This window comes from Leptonychotes weddellii, chromosome X, assembly GCF_054177405.1.
Source record: "Leptonychotes weddellii isolate Sample4059 chromosome X, ASM5417740v2, whole genome shotgun sequence".
Lineage (NCBI taxonomy): Eukaryota > Metazoa > Chordata > Mammalia > Carnivora > Phocidae > Leptonychotes > Leptonychotes weddellii.
The window spans coordinates 37,480,594-37,498,139 of NC_138385.1; the positions used below are offsets into that span (position 1 = coordinate 37,480,594).

The 17,546-nt window shown below is 40.7% G+C and overlaps 1 protein-coding gene across 2 annotated transcripts in view; it reads left to right on the top strand.

Annotated features, from left to right (window-relative positions):
- RAB9B (RAB9B, member RAS oncogene family) overlaps positions 1-17,012 on the top strand; it is a 37,411-nt gene extending 20,399 nt beyond the window's left edge. Inside the window, exons 5-6 of one of the 2 annotated variants that reach the window (XM_081808484.1) lie at positions 14,850-15,006; positions 15,421-17,012. The gene's annotated coding sequence lies outside the window, so the exon portion shown is untranslated. Of the gene's footprint in view, positions 1-14,849 lie in introns of both variants that reach the window. The other variant, XM_081808483.1, reaches the window with a different exon arrangement.
- The last annotated feature ends 534 nt before the right edge of the window (positions 17,013-17,546 follow it).

Genomic DNA, 17,546 nt, shown 5'->3' on the forward strand with positions numbered 1-17,546 from the left:
ATGGTGCAATCAGGCTTCTGTGTTTGTCCAAAGCTTCTGAGGAGGATGGCACAGCCGACCAGCACTGTGGTCACCCTGCAGTGAAGAGCCTCCATGTGTCCCATCACCCTCCTGCTCCCTGGGTCTCAGGCACTCCCTGTCACAGGCCCTCTAGAGAAAGCTCCCACTCCTGTCACTGCACCTCTTCCTCTGCTTGGCTGTCTCCAGCCAACTGTGGGAGCTGGGGCCAGGCAGCTCACTCCCACCCAGGGCTTTTAATGAGAACTTTTGTCATGCCCAGGCAGCAAAGATGAATAATTTAGTAAAGGAAGCCCAGGAAATATTGTTCTTTTTTTTAAGTTTTTTTTTTTAAATTTTACTTATTTGACAGACAGAGAGACAGCGAGAGAGGGAACACCAGCAGGGGGAGTAGGAGAGGGAGAAGCAGGCCTCCCGCCGAGCAGGGAGCCCGATGTGGGGCTTGATCCCAGGACCCTGGGATCATGACCAGAGCCGAAGGCAGATGCCCAACAACTGAGCCACCCAGACGCCCTGGAAATGTTGTTCTTTTAGAGTAGGGTCCCTTGAGAGTGGGAGAGGCAGAGAAGGACTGCATCTTATTATGGGAGGAATTGGGGTGGGGTGACAATGGTACTAGAGAGGAGGAGGAAGGTGTCCCTAACAGTGTAGTTTTTCAGTAAAGAGTTTTAAACAGAGAAATTACTATAGATCAGAATTGCTTTTGTAAAGAGTCCTGACTCTAGTGAGTAGGGTGATTGGATTTGGGGCTAGAATAGAGAGGCAGGGAAAGCAGAGAGGAGGCTATTATAATCATTCATGTTTCAATGATAAGGAGAGGGAGGAGAGTGGAATGGACAGGACTAGATGTGGGTCATGAAGAGTCTAGTATGATTCTTTGGTGTCTGAGCATTGACTTCAGAGCAAACTCTAATTTGTTAGTTTCTCTCTTAAAATGTGTCATTTTAGGTGTGTTTGCAGAACCAGGACAAAGAAAGAGACTTCCTTCCCCAAAGATGAGTTCCCACTACCCTTGTTTGAGCCCCAGGAAATGCACTTCTATTTTAGAACAACCACTTTGTCCCAGCTTCCAGCTACTCAGGTTTGGGAACTCAGAGTGTCTCATTAGGCAATCAAGAATTTTTTTTTTTAATTTTGAGGACATTTACAAGCCTCTTTTAGTCAAGTTTAATCTCAGGGGAGAGTTAGCAAAAACAATGGCTGTCTGGCTCAATAGCAGACAATGAAAAACCATCTGAGGGAGGGTCATATGAAAGACAAAATTCTCTGACTTCTCAGGTTTTTTTCTTGGCTGCCTCTGGACTGATTAATTTCAGAGAAACTGAAGAGGGTCCAAGGAAGAACCATCAAAATGATTAATAAAAGCAAACTACTGAATGGTGCTAGGAGCTTCTAGTGAAGGACAAGAAAAGGGGTTGGGGAGGGGGAGGCTCAAGGCTGAAAACAAAGCAGCCATCAGAGACTGCAGAGCTGTGGGGAGCTATGAGAAGAAGGGGCAGGCAGCCTGGGCCCATCTCCCCTTTAGCCATTACCCAGGATTGGGCCAGGCCCTGTGGGAGATCAAAAAGAGCATAAGGCTTGGTCTATGCCCACAAAGATAGGGAGACAGGGCTATGCCCAGGAAAACACAAATTATAGTCGAAGCCAAGAATACAAGTGCTGTGACGAGGCACTCATTCTCTGATATGTGCCAAATGACTAGTGCAGAGAGAAGTGCTCAGCGTTCCTAGGAGGATGGGGCCTTTGCTGGTAATGGGGCTGAGGCCCAGCGGGAGAGACATGATTGGTTAAGCAGAGAGGAGGGAGAACAACACAGGCTCTGGAAACCACAAGATCACAATGCAGAAGATGGGATAGGAGCTAGGAAGAGTGAAAGCCATACCTGGGGGAGGGAGCAGTGCCCAGAATGGACTAGTGGGAAATGGACCCCAGCAAAGGGGTTTGGATTTTATGCTGTGGGTAGAGGGCAGTCACTGAAGGCATCTGAGCAGGACAATGTCATGGTGCCAGCCATGCTTTGGCAGAATGGATCTGTCTCTAGACGTGGTGGATGGAGGTGAAGATAGGAAGACCAAAGCTAAGACTAAGCCTTTGAGAAACCTCTTGCAGCTGCAGCCACTGAAAATGTGCTCCAGCACTGACAGGGGCCAGGCCTCAGTGGACAGAGCCAGCTGGAGCCCACACTTCTCTCCAAAAGATGCAGTCTGGGTCCCACACCCTGAGACCACAGCCTTAGTTCCCGCAGGCTCACCAAGGCCCTGGAGCTGGTCACCATTCAAAAAAAGAAAATTTAGATGTAATGGACACATTCCTAGAAAGGCACACACTACTGAAACTGACTCAAGAAGAAATAGAAAATCTGAGTAGGTTTATACTAGGTAAAGAGATTAAATTAGTAACCAAAAAACTTCCCACAAAGAAAAGCCCAGATGGCTCAGTTGGTTGAGCATCTGCCTTCAGCTCGGGTCATGATCTCATGATCTCAGGGTCCTGGGATCAAGCCCCACGTGGGGCTCCCTGCTCAGCGGGGAGCCTGCATCTCCCTCTGCCCCTCCCCCTGCTCATTCTCTCTCTCTCCCTTGAATAAATAAATAAAATCTTAAAAAAAAAAAAGAGACTACATGGGAGCTTTAAAAAAGAAAGAAAGAAAGAAAAGCCCAGAACCAGATGGCTTCACTAATTAATTCCATGAAACTTTCAAAAAAAGATTAACACCAATTCTTCATAAATTCTCCCAAGAATAGAGGAACAGGAAACACTTTGCAATTCATTCTATAAGGCCAGTATTATTATCCTGATACCAAAGTCTGATAGACATGAGAAAAAACTAATAATCCTTATAAATATATAAGGATGCAATCATTCTCAACAAACTACAAGCAAATTGAGTCAGGCGATACATAAAAAGGATTATACTCTATGACCAAGTGGGACTTATCCCAGGAATATAAGGCTGAACATATGCAAATCAGTCAGTGTAATATAATATATTAAGAGAAAAAAAGGAAAAAAAAACACATGATCGTCTTAATAGATAACAAAATTGACCACCCTTTCATGATTAAAAAAAAAAAAAAAAACTCAACAAACTAGAAATACAAGGGAATTTCCGCAATCTGGTAAAGGACATCTATGAAAAACCTACATCTAACTTCATACATAATGGGGAAAGACTGAATGCTTTCTCCCTAGATCAGGAATAAGACAAGATATGCACTTTCTCCACTTTTATTTATTATTGTAATGGAAGTTTTAACCAGGGAAATTAGGCAAGAACAAGAACAAAAGCATCCACATCGGAAATAAAGAATTAAGATGATCTCTATTCACAGATGACATAATATTATATGTTTAAAAATTTAAGGAAACCCCCCCAAATTATTAGAGCTAATAAACAAGTTCAACAAATTTGCAGGCTACAAGATCAACACACAAAACCAGTCTTATTCCTATACACCAGCAATGAAAAATCCAAAAAGGAAATTAAGAAGATAATCCCATTTAAAATAGTATCAAAAAGAATAAAATACTTATAAACAAATTTAAAATTTACCTGCAGTTGTTCTTGGTTTTCTATGAGCACTATTATGTCACCTATGAATAATGACATTTTTATTTATTTCTAATGTTTGTACCTTTTTATTAATTTTTATTTTCTTGCCTTAACACATTGACTGAAATCTTTAATAAACATTGAATAGAAAAAAAGAAACAAATTTAAGAAAAAAGTGCAAGACTTGTACACTGAAAGCTACAAAGCTTCACTGAAAGAAAGAAATGGAAAGATATCCTGTGTTCTTAGGCTTAATATTGTTAAAATTGATCTACAAAATCAATACAGTTCCTGGCAAAATTCCAGCTGGCTTCTTTGCAAAAATTGGCAAGCTGATGCTACAATTGATATGGGAGTGCAAAGGACCCAAAACTAAAAAAAATCTTGAAAATGAAGAGCAGATTTGGATGATATATTTCCCAATTTCAAAATTTACCACAAAGCTACAGTAATCAAGACAGTGTGGTAATGGCATAACAGTGGACACGTAGATCAATGGAATAGAATTGAGAACCCAGAAATAAATCCTTACACTCATAGTCGATTGATTTTTAACAATGGTGCCAGGATAATTTAATGAGGAAAGAATAGTCTTTCCAACAAATGCTCCTGTGACAACAGGATATCCACATGGAAAAAATGAAGTTGCACACCTAACAAAAAAAATACAAAAATTAGCTCAAAATGGATCATAGACCTAAATATAAGTGTTAAAACTATAAAAAGTCTTGGGGCGCCTGGGTGGCTCAGTCGATTAAGCGGCTGCCTTCGGCTCAGGTCGTGATCCCGGAGTCCCAGGATCAAGCCCCACATCGGGCTCCCTGCTCAGCGGGGAGCCTGCTTCTCCCTCTCCCTCTGCCTGCCTCTCTGCCTACTTGTTCTCTCTCTCTGTCAAATAAATAAATAAAATCTAAAAAAAAAAAAAACTATAAAAAGTCTTAGGAGAAAGCAGGTGGAAAATTGTGACCTTGGATTATGCAATGGTTTTTTAGATATGATAACAAAAGCAAGAGCAACAAAAGAAAAAAATAGATAAATTAGACTTCTTCAAAATTAAAGACTTTTTTGCTACAAAGTTATCATCAAGAAAGTGAAAAGGTAACTCACAGAATGGGAGAAAATATTTGAAACTCATGTACCTGATAAAGGACTTGCAGCTAGAATATATAAAATACTCTTACAATGCAATAATTAAAAAAAAAAGAAAAAGAACCCAATTTAAAAATGAGCAAGATATCTGAATAGATATTTCTCCAAAGACATATGAAGGGGTTCAGAACAAGTCTCCCCAAAATGTGCCACTTTGGCATGTGGACTATTTTGAGCTGAAGGCAATAGAGACCCTTTGGGCTCAAGAGAAAGTTTTGTGCCTCCCTAACTATCTAGAAGAATTTAAATTGGGATTTTTCTCAGAATAAGAGTCATTACCAGAGATAAATTTTATCAGAGTGATCCATCTGTATGGCAAGGCAAACATCTAATTACCAAGCATCCGCTCTTCTTCTATTGCCCTGTGAATTGCCCTCCTTCCCTTTGAGGCTCCAGGCATCTATCACATTTGTTAGCTTAGAATGATATTTATACCTCATTTTACCGTTCTATCTTTGAAACTCTCATGTATGTCGGGTTCCCATACCTACAAAATTAAATTTTATTTTCTCCTGTTAATCTGTCTCATGCCAATTTAATTCTTAGGCCAGCCAGAAGAATTTTTGAAGGATAGAGGGAAATTTTTCCTCCCCGACATTTCCAAATGGCCAATAAGCACAAGAGAGGATACTCAACACCATTAGTCATCAGGGAAATGCAAATCAAAACCATAATGAGATATTACTTCACACCCACTAGGATAGCTATAATGAAAAAGTCAGATAATAACAAGTGTTGGTGATGAGGTGCTGCTGTTGCAAATGTAGAATGTTGCAGTCACCGTGGAAAACAGAATGATAGCTCCTCAAAACGTTAAACATAGAATTACTAAATGACTCAGCAATTCTACTTATAGGTATATACCTAAAAGAATTGAAAACACACGTTCTCACAAAAAAATTGTACAGGAATGTTTATTGCAACGTGATTCACAATAGCCAAAAAGTGGGAAAAACCCGTATGTCCATTAACTGAAGAATAGATCAAATGCAGTATATCTATACAATGGAATAAATTTTATTTATTTATTTATTATTATATCATTCAACAATGGAAAGATATACTATTGCCAATAAATAGGAACAAAGTACTAATATATGCTACAACATGGATGAACCTCAGAGATATTATGCTGAGGGAAAGAAGCCGGTCACAAAGCATGACATTTTATATGATGTTATTTAAATGAACTGTCGAGAACAGACAAATTCTTTGAGACAGAAAGTAGATTTGTGGTTGCCTGGAGCTGAGAGGGAGGTGTGAGGGAATGGAGAGTGACTGCTAATGGGTACAGGGTTTCTTTTTAGGGTGATGAAAATGTTCTAAAATTGATTGGGGTGATGGTTGCACAATTCTGTGAACCCAATGAATTGTACACTTTAAATGGGTCAGTTGTTTGTGAATTATATCTCCACAAAATTATTAAAAAATAATCTATTGGGGCACCTGGGTGGCTCAGTCAGTTGGGCATCTGCCTTTAGCTCAGGTCATAGTCCCAGGGTCCTGGGATGGAGCCGTGCATTGAGCTCCTTGCTCAGTGGGGAGTCTGCTTCTCCCCCTCCCTCTGCTGCTCCTCCCGGCTCGTGTTCTCTCTCTCTCTCTCTGTCTCTCAAATAAATAAATAAAATCTTTTAAAAAAATAAATAAAAAATAAAAATAAAAGTAATCTATCACACACTAATACTAACACACACTGATAGCCTGAGGTATGAGTTTATTTTCACAGCTAACTGTAAGGAAGTGGCAAAGAATAGCCTAGCTATTTCCCAATAAAGCAAAAACTATATCAAGGTTCATTCTTACATGGCTACCTCCTAGATTTTAGTCCTGCTTACCCTTGAGATGTATCAGAAACTCTATACATCCAACCCGAAAATTTATGAGCAGCTTCAAGAGCAAAGGATTCCATTGCAGATAAAAACTGTTTATTTGTTTAATTTGGACCTCAGGTGGCTGAGAATTGAGTTGATCATACTCCTCAGTTCTTAGTAAGTGTTCTTTGTCATTCTGGGCAAGGCCTCTCTCTCTCCCCCTCTCTCTCTTTTCTTGTCTGTTTTTCCTTCTTCCATGATTCTACTCTCATTCCCCTCTTTCTCTCCAGGCACCCACTCTAGTGTATTTAATATCGTCTGTAAACATGCTGGTATCCCCGTGAGTTATGTGCCAGTGTTTTATGTAGTATGTATTTTTTAGCTGCTTATTTATTGATAAAACTTGTTCTGCACTTTGTGGTTACATAATTTGCACAGTAGCATTTATGTTGTGGGACTCTTCTGCACTGTGGGGACTAGGTGTCCCAAGTTCTGATTAGCTTGTTCCTGGCCCTTGGCATTCTGTTCTCACTAATCTTATTTTGTCCTTAACATACCTCTTCCCAGGACAAACAGGACAGTTTGGTTATAGAAATGTTTTTCTTAATTTCAAAGTCCTGCTCCCCTAAGATAGGAGGATGTGTCCTCTATCCTGTGGGGACCATAGAGCCGTGGTTAAATGCAGACACTCTGGAATCTGATTACCTAGGTTTAAATCTTGCCAGGAGCTGGGTCGGGGGAGGAGGAAATGGGGAGGTTTCCGCCAAAGGGTACAAGTTTCAGTCATGCAAAATAAATAAGTTCTGGAGATCTACTTTACAACATAGGACCTATGATTAACAATACTGTATTGTACACTTAAAATTATGCTAAGAAGGTAGAGCTTTTGTTAAGTGTTCTTACCACAAAAGGAAAAACAAAACAAAACAAAAGGGGCAGAAGGAAACTTTTGGAGGTGGTGGCTAAGTTTATGGCATTGATAGTGGATGCTTTCAAAATATATACTTATTTCCAAACACATCTAGTTGTAATATATTTTTTAAAGATTTTATTTATTTATTTGAGAGAGAGAAAGAGCATGAGCGGCAGGCAGAGGGAGAGGGAGAAGCAGGCTCCCCTCTGGGCGGGGTCCCTGATGCTGGACTCCATCCCAGGACCCCGGGATCATGACCTAAGCTGAAGGCAGATGCTTAACCGACTGAGCCACCCAGACACCCCTCAAGTTGTAATATATTAAATGTCTACTGCTTTTTGGATGTCAATCACACTTCAGTAAAGTGGTTTTAAAAATCTTAGTTCAGGGCGTCTGGGTGGCTCAGTTGTTAAGCATCTGCCTTTGGCTCAGGTCATGATCCCAGGGTCTTGGGATAGAGCCCTGCATCGGGCTCCCAGCTCCGCGGGAAGCCTGCTTCTCCCTCTCCTGCTCCCCCGCTTGTGTTCCCTCCCTTGCTGTGTCTCTCTCTGTCAAATAAATAAATAAAATCTTCTAAAAAAAAATCTTAGTTCTACTTCATTAGCATATAAATTTGGGCAATGAATTTAGCCTATCTGAGCCTCAATTTCTTCATTTAAAATCAGAATGATGGTAATAGTACTTACCTCTGGGTTGTTATGGGGCTTGCCTGAGTTAATATCTGCAAAGCACTGAGAATAATGCCAGCACACAGTGAAAGTTATATGAGCTTGCTGTTATCATATTTCCAGGTTGTTAGTCATATTTCAGGATTCTCTGTGAAACAAATTATTTATACTCCAGTAGGGTGAGCAGAGTGCAGAAGCTGGGCCCAACAGTAAAAAATTCCTCTGGAGAGGTTCAGGCAGGTTTGGCAGTGGCCATTAGAAGGCCTGTCACGAATTAACAGAAAGAAGGTGCCCGAGAAGGTGGTGGGACCAACTGGTAAGGGCAAGTCTGAGCCACACTCCTAGGAGGGGACTCCCACAGAGTCATAAGTGACTGCTGTGGTGATGTAAAATGAGGACAATCCTACTATAAATGGTGTACAAGGTGAGTACTCAGGCTGGGAGAATGGAGTATAGGAACACTACGGAGGAGGGGCCTGAGTACCAACATAGAGTCACAGTAAAACCCGGTCCTGGGGACATCATTGCACCCACCTGTAAGCCCAGGAAGGCAGAGGAGGAGGAGGTGAGGCAAAGCCTATAATGGATCCACTCTTTTGGTAACCCTGTTTTAAAGTAATAATCCCCAGATACTTTGGAATTGAAAACTATTGCTTCTTTCATTTGAGTTTTTCTCATTATCTTTTCCTAAAAATGTATGACACATGCATTTAAAAATTGAACTGCACTAAAATCTTATCTGTATCATTCTCCTGATACTCCTTGAAATAATTGGAGAACCCCAGGATGTGGAAAACAGCCCTGGGAGTTAGCTCCCCTAAGCTTCTATTATGAGAAAGAGGTAATGAACTCTTTTGTAAAAGCCTCCTTTACCTGTGAAAGTAAAAGCTTTGGGCATAGAGCCATTTTTATTCAAATTCATATCTATTTCTAGAAGTGTTTGCCAGACAGGGTATCTTCCAGGCTGATGTATTAAAATGACAAAGATCCTGAAGTTCTTATTAGAGTTGAAGTATCAAATATGCCCAGATCTGGCTGAGAGATGTTAGTTCACCATACTTGAATACATACATTAACTCACTGGCAAAACCACATCTAAGCCCAGCGTTGTAAAGGTTTCTGAATTCTGGAGTTTGAAGTCGGGGCTGGGGAAAATCAGACCTACAACTGTTCTTTTTCTTTGTCTTTCAATCCTGACCATCCTGTGCATTTCCACAAAGATGAGAGGGGAAAGAGGGAAAGGAAAAGAACCCAACAAAGCAAGAGGTCGTTTTGGAACTGTTCCAGCAACTCAGAAATGGATTAAATTATTAAAGTGATGAACGTGTTCCAGAAAAAGACACCCAAAATACAACGTCAGTAATCATAAGGACGGTCTGCTTTACTCCACCATTCACATAAAGCATGACTATTTTTGATACTGAGACTGCAGAGAAATGCCTCCACTGAGGCCTTCTGGATAAATGTAGTATAGTGAATGACAACCACAAAAACACACCCATAGTAAACAGTCACCGTTGCATAAGACCACTTTTTAAAAACACCCCTTAATATAAGTCACTGACATCACAAAACAGAGCAATTCACTAAAAATAATTCCATGGGGACCAATATGAAGCCATTCAAGTATGTTGCTGCCTGTCAGTCTGGCTTAAGAAATTTTTAGACTCTAAGGTGGAGCAATTCCCAAGGCTTTGCTCTTCTGTATGCTTGTAGGTGGGGTAGAAAATGGAGGCATTTCTGCAAGGAATCCCCATATTCATATGAACACTGAAGATATCAGTAAGATGAATGAATGATGTATTTTTATGCGTGTGGACAGCAATAAAATACAAACAATTTAATGTGTTATTGAATATTTATCATTGTTGAAGTGGAGTGATGGATACATGGAATTGATTGCACCATTCTATACTTTTGTATGTATTTGGAATTTCTATTTTTTTAAAGATTTTATTTTTTATTATGTATTTGTCAGAGAGAGGAAGAGAGAGCACATCGGGGAGCGGCAGGCAGAGAAGCAGGCTCCCTGCTAAGCAAGGAGCCCGATGCAGGACTTGATTCCAGGACCCTGGGATCATGACCTGAGGCGAAAGCAGATGCTTAACCAGCTGAGCCACCCAGGCATCCCTGTATTTGAAATTTTCTATAAGAAAAAGTTTTAAAAGAGCATTACTGAATTGATAGATTTTAAATGTTTTCTCAACCAATGAATACAAAAAGTATCACGGTGGAGACCTGAGAAAAGTTTTACCTTAGAAAGAGATTTTTGGGGTGCCTGGGTGGCTCAGTTAGTTGAGCAACTGGCTCATGTTTTTGGCTCAGGTTGTGATCCAGGCTCCTGGGATGGAAACCGGAATTGGCTCCATGATCAGCGCTGAGTCTGCTTGTCCCTCTCCCTCCCCCTCTGCTCCTCCTCCCCTCAAATAAATAAATAAAATCTTTTTTTTTTAAAGATTTTATTTATTTATTTGAGACAGAGAGAATGAGATACAGAGAGCATGAGAGGGAGGAGGGTCAGAGGGAGAAGCAGACTCCCTGCCGAGCAGGGAGCCCGATGCGGGACTCGATTCCGGGACTCCAGGACCATGACCTGAGCCGAAGGCAGTCGCTTAACCAACTGAGCCACCCAGGCGCCCTAAATAAAATCTTTTTAAAAAAACAAAAAAGAAAGAGATTTTCATACTCAAAATAGTTTGGAAAAACTGCTACACAGTATGGTCTCTAATGTGGGATGTGTGTACTGTATGAGCTGGCAACATGATCCATTAGCACTAGTGTTTATATCAATTTTTAATCTTAAAATGAGAAAGAAATTATTTTATTAATATCTAACATAAAGATCGACTCTGGTGTCATCACTCAGTTTATTTGTCAAGAAATGATGCCTTTTTAAAGTGCTTTTCAGGGACGCCTGGGTGGCTCAGTCGGTTAAGTGGCTGCCTTCGGCTCAGGTCACGATCCCAGGGTCCTGGGATCCAGTTGCGCATCGGGCTCCCTGCTCAGCAGGGAGCCTGCTTCTCCCTCTGCCTGCAACTCCCCCTGCTTGTACTCTCGCTCATTCTCTCTCGCCCATGCTCTCTCTCTCTAGCAAATAAATAAATAGAAAAATAAAATCTTTAACAAATAAAAATAAAAAACAAAGTGCTTTTCAAAGAAATATGCCATGAAGGGAGCATTTTGAAAATAAATATTTGAAAGTGTTTTCATCATCTTGTGATTTTGATGCTGAGAACTGTATGTGACACCAATTTACCCAGTTGTAAGGAAAAAAAATGTAATGGGGCATCTAAAATTGGCCTAAAACATTCTACTCCAATACCTTGAGCTCATTTGTAAAAATATTTTAACAGGCAAGAGCCACTGATTGATGTCAGGGAGATTGGAAATTTAATACCCAAATTTTAACAAAAACCTCTGCCTAACTGCAGAGTGAGACCGAAAAGTTAGCTTACTAACTAGTGCTTTACTGAGAAGAGCTGATGTCATATTGCAGCCAGTTAGATCTATGAATCTTTGTGAGGTATCGTTTTCAGCGATGACATCCATTGGAGACAAGCATTAGTTTAAAATGAACTCAGTTGGGGCGCCTGGGTGGCTCAGTCATTGAGCGTCTGCCTTCGGCTCAGGTCATGATCCCAGAGTCCTGGGATCGAGCCCCTCATCGGGCTCCCTGCTCTGCGGGAGGCCTGCTTCTCCTTCTCCCACTCCCCCTGCTTGTGTTCCCTCTCTCGCTGTGTCTCTCTCTGTCAAATAAATAAATAAAATCTTTAAAAAATAAATAAATAAAATGAACTCAGTATTCCAAAATGTTAAACCATCATTTCAAAATTAATGAGGCATAGTCTGTCACATTGTTCTCACTAAAATATTTATCACAATATGTTTCAAGTAAGAGATAAATTTATATATAATCAGTAAAAGAACATTTGTTTTAAAATATTATTCATATTTATCCCAGCTCATATTTTTAAATGTTCTGTTCTGCATGCTTTATACTGCATATATTATGAATGTAACAATTTTTAAACATAAGTGTATTATACATTTTAATGCATTTTTATGTAATTACATACAAAGCATCTCAAAAATTTTTAAAAGATTTTATTTATTTATTTATTTGAGAGAGAGAGATATCGAGAGAGAGCATGAGCGGGGGCAGGGAGAGGGAGAAGCATGCTCCCCGCCAAGCAGAGAGCCTGATGCAGGACTTGATCCCAGGACCCTGGGATCATGACCTGAGCCAAAGGCCGACACTTAACCCACTGAGCCACCCAGACACTCCCAAACCATCTCAAATTTTAATGTGTACACACATCCTCCTGGTATCTTATTAGAGTGCAGTGTCTGATTCAGTAGTTCTAGGGCAGGGCCTGGGATTATTCATTTCTAATGAGCTCCCAGGTGATCGTGATGTCCCTTGTCCTCAGACCACACTTTGAGAAGCAAGGTCATGGGGCGGGGTGGAGAGAAGTGTGGGTTCCAACATGTTTTACTAAAGGTTTGCCCAATCAAGGATGTTTGGAGATGACTAGGGAATGAATAGCCTACACTCCCTTCAGGTTATCCTCTGGAACCCCTGCTTCTCTCAGTGGAGTTTCTGGTATGGACTGAGCTACAATAACTGAGCTTCTCCTCCCTGACAAACACCTGGATGCAGCTCATCTCTGCAGCTTTAGCAGTCAGCTGAGGTGGGATACAATTGACATCCTCAAATTCAAACCGATGTGACCAATAATAGCACATGCTCCAGCCTGGAGCTGAGGGATGATGGCTGCCTCAGCCTCAGAGGACTGATAGAAGGATTCAGTGAGATAAGATGTCTAAGGTACTATACTTTGTGGAGAGCTCAATAAAGTGTCACCATTACTGTTGGAGGTATGGCTGCTTGTAGGCTGGGCCAAGATTTTTTCAGTTATTCTAGGTCTTTACCACTGAGGCAAATAAGCCGTCAAACCCCCAAATTAAAAAAATTTAAATTTAATTTAATTTAATTTTTAAAAATTAAAAAAAATTAGCATTTTATTTTTTTAAATATTTTATTTATTTATTTGACAGAGAGAGAGACAGTGAGAGAGGGAACACAAGCAGGGGGAGCGGGAGAGGGAGAAGCAGGCTTCCCGCAGAGCAGGGAGCCTGATGTGGGGCTCGATCCCAGGACTCTGGGATCATGACCTGAGCCGAAGGCAGACGTTTAACTGACTGAGCCACCCAGGCACCCCAAAAATATTAAAAAAATTTAACCTGGTAGTATTTTAAAGTGGCTGTAACAACCTCAACTACTAAAAACAAACAACGGCAACACACACACACACACACACACACTCAGTAAACACCTGGCTTTGAGAAATGTAATTTACTTGTGTGTCTCCATCTAGATACACTAGTTGCAGAATATATCCTGGGGTACTTGCTCTCTGGAATTATTTACACCAACCACCAACAAGAAGTTGGAAACGTACTGAAAATGGTAAATCTGATTTTAGGAAAATGGGTATGGAAGCTTTCTTTCCAGCAATCATTAGCTGAGCCATTTATTTACTAAAACCACTCCTAGCTTGTGATAATATCATCTGCATATAGGAGAATGCTGATGTTTCCATTCCCATTTCTTTTTTGTTAACGAGGGCTGATTTAAGATTTTAAATCAAATGAGATTTTGGCAAATTCATTTCTGGTACAGTTGAGGTCATGGAAGGGATTTCCATGCAAGAGCCGTATTTCCCTTCTTTTTTTTTAAGCCACTCTACATGTGATCTCAAGTCATCAAATAGAATTAGAGCCCATCTACAAATTTTCAAATATCAGCTGGTCTGTTTGGTTTTAATATTGTAACCCTCAGAATCCAGCTTTGTGGTTTTCCCTTTTCATGTTTGAAAGGTGTACCTCTGAAACAAATAATACATTTTATGTTAAAAAAAAAAGAAGAAGAAGATAGCAGGAAGGGAAGAATGAAGGGGGGGAAATCGGAGGGGGAGATGAACCATGAGAGACTATGGACTCTGAGAAACAAACTGAGGGTTCTAGAGGGGAGGGGTGGGGGGATGGGTGAGCCTGGTGATGGGTATTAAAGAGGGCACATACTGCATGGAGCACTGGGTGTTATACGCAAACAATGAATCATGGAACACTACATCAAAAACTAATGATGTAATGTATGGTGATTAACATAACATAATAAAATAAAATTTAAAAAATCAATTTAAACAACAAAAAAAAGAAAGGTAGAGTTTCACATAACACATGGAGTATCCATGAAGCTAGTTCCTGGGATCCCTGAGCTGGCTTACCGTCCATGTTAGTGAGGAAAATGAACTCAAGGCCATTTAACATTTTTCAACCCTAAATATCGTAGCACATCAGCCGTCTTTCTTTAGATACAGACTTGCCTGCCTACACCTTCTTTTACTTGGCCCTTTGTTTCTAAGGGGACTGTACAAGTCTTTCCCTGATTCTATCTTTTCCACCTTTTCTGTCAAAGGATGGTAGTCTCATCCTTTACCACAAACCCTTTCTAACCCTTTTGTCTTTAAGCTGCGTTCTATGTGGACAAAGACTACCCGTTTTATTCACTGCTGTATTACCAGCACCTAGCATAATACTTGGCACAGAGGATTTGTTAAATAGATGTTTGTTGAAGGTTTGAATAAAATGTTAATGTTGTATTTCTTTTGATTATGTCATAATCTGGAAAATACTCAGGTCTTTATCTTATTTTTCTTTCCTTTGGAATGAAGTAGATCGATTCAAGGAGTACCAGAGCAGGAACTTGGAGACACCAAACTTTGGAGGACAACAACAATTATGAAGAGCATGGTTGCTTGTTTCAAAGTGAACAAGGAAAATTTTCCCAGCTTATAGATATTGACTTGAATTCCTCACCTGCTTATTGATGTAGGAAAAGGCCAAGTATTAATTAGTATTAATGTTTCAATGTAATAATGAATATTTCTTACATTTGTCACTGAACTTTTATCAAGCTAACTGTTAATGTCAAAATAGACACATTATCTGTGCTCGTGGTAAGGAAATCCAGAAAGAAGTGCCTTGTACCTTGTACTGCTCTTCCATGGCTTCTCAGACTTAGCCTGGATGAAAAGGAAAAGCCATGCTGAATAGCCCGTGTGTATATAAATCCAGATCCATGTGCCCTCTGACTCCCCAGATGATTGAGTGGGTGGAAGCATGCACATGCATTGTGACAGGGTGTGCATGAATACTGTCACATATAAGGTCAGAAGCAGGGTGACACGGAGAGAGCCAGTCACAAGTTGTTAGGACTCTAAATTGAAGTTTTGTTTTTACCAGGGCCCTAGAAGACCAGAGCCACGTGAAGTCATGGCCCTTAACCACCACCTCTCCCACGTACGGAGAGGAGAATTCAGATGCCCATTGCAGTCAGCTGGTCAGACTGCTTCTTGCATACTCCCTGCCTCCACTCCGCTTCACCCTGGAAGACCTCTCTTCTGTGTGCTGAATGAGATCCTTGATGTAAGATCATATCTTTATCACCTTTCTACCCACACCACCCCCAAACATGAAATTCCCAGGGTTGGGAAGTCTGGGTGGCTCAGTCGGTTAAGTGTCTGCCTTCAGCTCAGGTCATGATCCCAGGGTCCTGGGATCAAGTCCCACATCAGGCTCTTTGCTCAGCGGGAAGCCTGATTCTCCTCTGCCTCCCATTCCTCCTGCTTGTGCACTCTCTCTCTGACAAATAAATAAATAAAATCTTAAAAAAAAAAAAAAAAAGAAAGAAATTCCCAGTGTTTAGCACAATGCTTAGTAGATGTTCAATAAATGTTTGTAGACTGAATTAATGAATGAACAAATGTTGCTCTGGCCGAAGCTGCAGCATCCACACCCTGCATAACTGCACTCGGTACTGACCCTGATGATAGAAAAAGCAATACAACTGACGCTGTAAGAAAATGTTTCTTGTTTATACTGCTGCATCTTGATCTTTGGCTGATCTAAGCACAAAGAGAGCTCTTTCAGTTGAGAGAAAGGAGGTTTATGGTGTGTGGGAGAGCTAAGAACAATGGGCTCAATTGATAGACTGGAGATGCTCTCAGCTTCTGAGAGCCTGGAAACTCCATCTATAGATCAGTCCCAGAGGGCAGAGCCAAATAAGGGCAGATGGAGAACACGGCTTTCTTGGGAACTGGCTTTCTGCTGTTCTGAGGCAAAAATACATTCACTCTATAGCACCCTGAATCAATTCTCCAAAATATGGTGCTGTGTCCTTGTTTGCCAGTGTCTAAAAATAAGTCCTTGTCATATTTTTATGCTTTTTGTCTTAACGTCATCCAACCAGACTTGCTTGCAGAATATTAATTGTGGTGAAGCAGAAATCAGGAGATTACACTGAAACTACTTTTCAGCGGAGCTCCTTAACTGACGACTGACCTGTTGCCCCCAGCTAAAGTCTCCTTTCTCGGCAATCGTGCTCCTTGCCAGCAGCAACTATGGGACAATGAATCTACTCCTAATTTTAAGTCAGCTTTCTTTGGGCAGGTCATTAGAGCGCTGTCCAAGAGTGTCACATTCTAGCCTAGGGTTGTAAAAGGGATTAAACACTGTGTCCCAAGTGGGCTAGTGGGCGGGTCATCCAAGGTAATAGGTGTCACTAATTTACTTTAATAGTGCCCTGCCACCAGCTGTTTAAATTTACATTGTCGGGGCGCCTGGGTGGCTCAGTTGGTTAAGCGACTGCCTTCGGCTCAGATCATGATCCTGGAGTCCCAGGATCGAGTCCCGCATCAGGCTCCCTGCTCAGCGGGGAGTCTGCTTCTCCCTCTGACCCTCCCCCTCTCAAGCTCTCTCTCTCTCTCATTCTCTTTCTCAAATAAATAAATAAAATCTTTAAAAAATAAATAAAAATAAAATAAAAATAAATAAATTTACATTGTCTTTACCATATCTACTCTGCCCCTACCTTAAACCTTTCATCCAGTACTTTTCAGATAAAACCAAGCATTATTCATGTATGAAGCACTGAGGGCTCATTATTGGAATATCCAAACGATTGAAAGAGAACGTAGCAATAACTTAATCCTCAATACACCAGGGCTGGGGCACCATTATATTAAAGAAGTAACTGTATTTGAGTCTGAATGAGCAGGACGCTCTGAAACCCAGCTTCTAAGAGAAAAGAAACCTTAAAACAGGCATGTCCAGGTATATAGGCTTTCGCTGTATATACTTGACTAGAAGTTCTCAGGTATTAAGACCTGAGTTCTACAAAAACAAAAACAAAAATAAACAACAACAACAAAAACCCCCACCTGTGTTCTAGTCAAGCTCAGGTGTGTACTTATTGGGTTTCTTTGCATAATTTACTTTGACTGTTTCTTAGTGTCCCAAGCTATAAAAAAAGAAGTGATTTATCTATTTTTTATGTCAGAAAATTGTTGTGAGAATGACTTGGGTGACCT